Source organism: Xiphophorus hellerii, chromosome 20, assembly GCF_003331165.1.
Source record: "Xiphophorus hellerii strain 12219 chromosome 20, Xiphophorus_hellerii-4.1, whole genome shotgun sequence".
In the NCBI taxonomy this organism is placed as follows: domain Eukaryota; kingdom Metazoa; phylum Chordata; class Actinopteri; order Cyprinodontiformes; family Poeciliidae; genus Xiphophorus; species Xiphophorus hellerii.
The window spans coordinates 30,667,981-30,673,980 of record NC_045691.1 but is presented as its reverse complement, the minus strand read 5'-3'; positions in this window follow the sequence as shown (position 1 = coordinate 30,673,980).

The window sequence follows — 6,000 nt, the reverse complement described above, 5'->3', positions numbered from 1 at the left end:
CAATGGTATGAACGTACTTCATCGTAGAGACATGAAATTTGGTACACTTGTAGAGCTCACCAAAAGACTCAGAACTTACATTTAATGTTATAAGCCAACTATCACAGGAAGTCGGCCATTTTGTATTGAAAGTCCATTTTTTACCTCGATTTTGACGTTTACAGCCTTCGTATTTGATCGAACTCCTCCTAGGGATTTTGATTGATCGGCTTCAAACTCGGTCAGTCTGATCATAAGGCATGTCTGATTTAAAGTTATCAAATTGGTGAGTTTTGGAGCATGTTGAAGGGGGGTTAGCAGGGGTCAAAGTTCACCTACTCGCCATGAAACACGAAACTCTTATATTTCCTATACAAAAACACAGAGAGGGACCAAACTTTCATTGATTGATTGTCATCGGGTGTCCTAAAATACCCTGTGGTGAAATTATTTTTTTAAGTAGGCCACGCCCCCTGAGAACAGGAAGTGTCATGTTTTACTGTGAACGGTCGCTATCTTAGCCCTTTGACCTAATCAACATGAAACTGTGTCCAGAGACAGAAGACATGTTGGTGTGTTGAGTAATCCAACCCCGACCGGCTGCGATGAAGCAGGTGGGCGTGGCGGCGTTGCGAACGCCGTCGAATTTCGTTTGGCTCTGAATTCCACAATTTCGGGCCCAGCTCCTCCTAACTCACTAGGATGGATCCTTATCCACCCACCGACAGGAATTCATAACAAAATTTGGTGGGCGTGGCCTAATTTCTCTATAGCGACCCCTAGAGTATTTTAAATGAACAGCCCCATGCCATGCTTTATCCTAGAATTACGAAACTTGGTACACATGTGTATCTTGTCAGGACGTACAAAAAAGTCTCTTGGAGCCATGCTCTAAACCCAACAGGAAGTCGGCCATTTTGTATTGAAGGTCCATTTTGGACCTCGAGTTTGACGTTTACAGCCTTTGCATTTGATCGAACTCCTCCTAGGGATTTCGATTGATCGGCTTCAAACTTGGTCAGTCTGATCATAAGGCATGTCTGATTTAAAGTTATCAAATTGGTGACTGTATGAGCTTGCTGAAGGGGGGTTACCAGGGGTCAAAGTTCACCTACTCGCCATGAAACACGAAACTCTTATATTTCCTATACAAAAACACATAGAGGGACCAAACTTTCTGGGATTGATCGTCATCGGGTGTCCTAAAATACCCTGTGGTGAAATTATTTTTTTACGTAGGCCACGCCCCCTGAGAACAGGAAGTGTCATGTTTTACTGTGAACGGTCGCTATCTTAGCCCTTTGACCTAATCAACATGAAACTGTGTCCAGAGACAGAAGACATGTTGGTGTGTTGTGGACTCCAACCCCGACCGGCTGCGATGAAGCAGGTGGGCGTGGCGGCGTTGCGAACGCCGTCAAATTTCGTTTGGCTCTGAATTCCACAGTTTCGGGGTGAGCTGCTCCAAACTCACTAGGATGGATCCTTATTGACCCGCCAACAGGAATTCATAACAAAATTTGGAGGGCGTGGCCTAATTTCTCTATATCGCCCCCTAGAATATTTCAAAAACTCAGCCCCAAGCCATGCTTTAGCTTAGAATTACGAAACTTGGTACACATGTGTATCTTGTCAGGACGTACAAAAAAGTCTCTTGGAGCCATGCTCTAAACCCAACAGGAAGTCGGCCATTTTAGATTGAAGTTCATTTGACCTCGATTTTGACGTTTACAGCTTTCGTATTTGATCAAACTCCTCCTAGGGATTTCGATTGATCGACTTCAAACTTGGTCAGTCTGATCATAAGGCATGTCTGATTTAAAGTTATCAAATTGGTGAGTTTTGGAGCATGTTGAAGGGGGGTTAGCAAGGCTCAAAGTTCCCCTGTGATCGACTGTGTAATACAAAGGGCTTTGTCATGTGTAGGGCAATGCTGCCCTCTGGTGTCGAATTACTGAAATAATGAAACTATTTCTGTAATTTCAGTAATTCGACACCAGAGGGCAGCATTGCCCTACGGAATGACAGTTCAATGTTGAATTATAGAGGAAAAAATTAAATAATTTGTAATTCTAACACAAAAACTGACAGAGACACCAAAGTTTGAGTTATTGATCATCCTCGGGTGTAGAATAATATCCAATGGTCAAATGATGACATCACGTAGGCCACGCCCTCTGACAACAGGAAGTCTTGTATTTTACTGTGAACGGTCGATAGCTTCTGCACCAAACTTTGCACGAGTGACCCTGGTGGGATCCTTGACGACCCTATGTCATCATATTATGACGTCATCTAAGCCCCGCCCCCTCAGAACAGGAAGTGCCGTTTTTTTACTTGGAAAGCTCCGTTTATGGCTCTCTTGACCTAATCAAGATGATTCGGATGATAAACTCTGTCAATGCTCGCTGCTGGCTGAACCGTGTGGGCGTGGCCAAATGGCGAATATCAGTCCCTCGCCATATGCATACGTTTGGCTCTTATTCAGGCATGGATCATCCGATTGGCGCCAAACTGGATATGTATGACCTTTGTTCACCTCTAAAGAGCCCAACGGGTTTGAAATGTAATTTGGCTCCACTGCGCCCCCTAAGTTAATACATGGGTTGTATCTCCTCGACGCATCGACCGATCTGCGCCAGATTTTTCGACAGTCGTCGGGGAGCGCCGCCGAACGCATTCACGCCTGTCGCCCGGTGGACAGGCGGGGAAAACGCGCGACAGCTTCTGCGGCGGCTAGCGGGCGGCGATGCTGGAAACTGCGGCAGAGCTTCTGCGGTGGGGAGCGGGCTGCGGCTCTGGAAAACGTGCGAGAGCTTCTGCGCTGGCCGGAACCCCCGCGGTGGCCAATAGGCCGGAGCGGCGCTTGCTGCGAGGGCCGCCCGAGGCTGCTTGCAGCTTTAATTATTCTTATTATTCTTCCACCCAAATGAATTGCCTTTTTGGGGGCTTTATCATATTCAAAAACTCACCAAACTTGGCGGTCGCGACTAGAAAAATTCAAAATTTTGAATTTTAAGGTTGTCGCAAAAATCGCAAAAAAAATTGCTCAACGGCGGCAACTAGCAATTTTCTGTTGACACAATGGTATGAACGTACTTCATCGTAGAGACATGAAATTTGGTACACTTGTAGAGCTCACCAAAAGACTCAGAACTTACATTTAATGTTATTAGCCAACTATCACAGGAAGTCGGCCATTTTGTATTGAACGTCCATTTTTTTCCTCGATTTTGACGTTTACAGCCTTCGTATTTGATCGAACTCCTCCTAGGGATTTCGATTGATCGACTTCAAACTCGGTCAGTCTGATCATAAGGCATGTTTGATTTAAAGTTATCAAATTGGTGAGTTTTGGAGTATGTTGAAGGGGGGTTAGCAGGGGTCAAAGTTCACCTACTCGCCATGAAACACGAAACTCTTATATTTCCTATAAAAAAACACATAGAGGGACCAAACTTTCAGTGATTGATCGGCATCGGATGTCCTAAAATACCCTGTGGTGAAATGATGAAATCACTTAAGCCACGCCCCCTGAGAACAGGAAGTGTCATGTTTTACTGTGAACGGTCGCTCTCTTAGCCCTTTGACCTAATCAACATGAAACTGTGTCCAGACACAGAAGACATGTTGGTGTGTTGAGGATTCCAACCCTGACCGGCTTTGAGATAGCAGCTGGGCGTGGCGGCGTGGCGAAGTGACCTGTAACGCCGATGCCATACGTTTGCTTCTAGATTCCACATGTTTCGACCGAGCTGCACCAAACTTGGCTTGAGTGATGCTGGTGTGATACCTGAAAATTCTATGTCATCAGATTATGACGTCATCTAAGCCCCGCCCCCTCAGAACAGGAAGTGCTATTTTTTTCCTTGGAAACTTTCATCTATGGCTCTCTTGACCTAATCAAGTTGATTCTGTGTTGGATGACAGATAGGAAGTTGGTCTCGCTTGCTTTAAAGTGCCAAGAGTTTTCAATGGCGGCAACGCCGTTCGTATACGTTTGCCTCTACATTCCACATATTTTGACCGAGCTGCATCAAACTTGGCCTGAGTGATCCTGGAGGCTTGCCCGTCGATCCTACGTCATCACATTATGACGTCATCTAAGCCCCGCCCCCTCGGAACCGGAAGTGCCGTTTTTTTCCTTGGAAAGCTCCGTTTATGGCTCTCTTGACCTAATCAAGGTGATTCTGTGTTGGATGACAGATAGGAAGTTGGTCTCGCTTGCTTTAAAGTGCCAAGAGTTTTCAATGGCGGCAACGCCGTTCGTATACGTTTGCCTCTACATTCCACATATTTTGACCGAGCTGCATCAAACTTGGCCTGAGTGATCCTGGAGGCTTGCCCGTCGATCCTACGTCATCACATTATGACGTCATCTAAGCCCCGCCCCCTCAGAACAGGAAGTGCCGTTTTTTTACTTGGAAAGCTCCGTTTATGGCTCTCTTGACCTAATCAAGATGATTCGGATGATAAACTCTGTCAATGCTCGCTGCTGGCTGAACCGTGTGGGCGTGGCCAAACGGCGAATATCAGTCCCTCGCCATATGCATACGTTTGGCTCTTATTCAGGCATGGATCATCCGATTGGCGCCAAACTGGATATGTATGACCTTTGTTCACCTCTAAAGAGCCCAACGGGTTTGAAATGTAATTTGGCTCCACTGCGCCCCCTAAGTTAATACATGGGCTGTATCTCCTCGACGCATCGACCGATCTGCGCCAGATTTTTCGACAGTCGTCGGGGAGCGCCGCCGAACGCATTCACGCCTGTCGCCCGGTGGACAGGCGGGGAAAACGCGCGACAGCTTCTGCGGCGGCTAGCGGGCGGCGATGCTGGAAACTGCGGCAGAGCTTCCGCGGTGGGGAGCGGGCTGCGGCTCTGGAAAACGCGCGAGAGCTTCTGCACTGGCCGGAACCCCCGCGGTGGCCAATAGGCCGGAGCGGCGCTTGCTGCGAGGGCCGCCCGAGGCTGCTTGCAGCTTTAATTGTTGTTATAATGCTTGACAACCGCAGTATAAATAAAGCTGAGCCGAGTGGTGTTGAAAATTGCGACCGAGCCAGATCTTCATCATCTAATCCGCCGATTTCATCATCAGTTAAAACAAACAAGTCATATTTATTCTTCATCTTGTGCGCTAAATGCTTATTAAAATAAACCGACCGGCTGATGACAAGCCATTCGCTGCGCGCGCTTCAATGCTGTCAGGACAGGTCCGCTGACGGAAACCTGTGTGCGCATTTCTCCCAGTGAGACTGATTTCTGTCTTAGCGCCCATTAAATGTCACATAACGAAAAGTGCAGAGGCTGCAGGTCCGTATTATGTACAGAGGCGACGGAGGCCCAGTCGGTCCAACCTGAGAGCGGAGCTCCCAGCGGACAGGGTTTGTTTTGATGTGGCATAAAAATCCACAGCAGGTTGTTCTCTCTCAAAATATAGGCTCAGAAAATTCATAATATAAACTGATGCAACCATTTTAAAAGTAGCCGACAAACTGTTTTTTTTTTTTTTTAGAATATCACATAAAATATAATTCAACACATTGCTTGTTTCTTTTTTGGGAGTGGGGGTGTAAAAGTATTCCCAGGCTAATAAATTATAACGAATAAACTTATTTGTCCTGAAACATTGCTAATGGAACAAAATGGAGCGTTGAAGCCGTCACTCCACAGGAACAAAATCATTAACTTTAGGAAGTTCTGGCTGCTGCTGAAGATTCTTCAGACATGATGTTCAGTTTGAACTATAATTTTATGCTTTTTCAGGTATTGACGGAGCGCTTTAATGGATGCTTTGGACCAAGCTAATACTTGTCGACGCCAATAAGTTACGGAATCAAACGTTAACCGTGTGCGCGCGAGTAGGAATGACCGATTTCACGTAAAGCGTCTTTGAGTGCCGTGAAAATTACTTTTCGTTCGTATGTATTCCGAGGGAAAATAAATGTTGCAGCTAAAAAAAAAAAAAATAAATAAATCAATAATATCTTATTTAATCTGTCATACGGTTGTGTGGATGT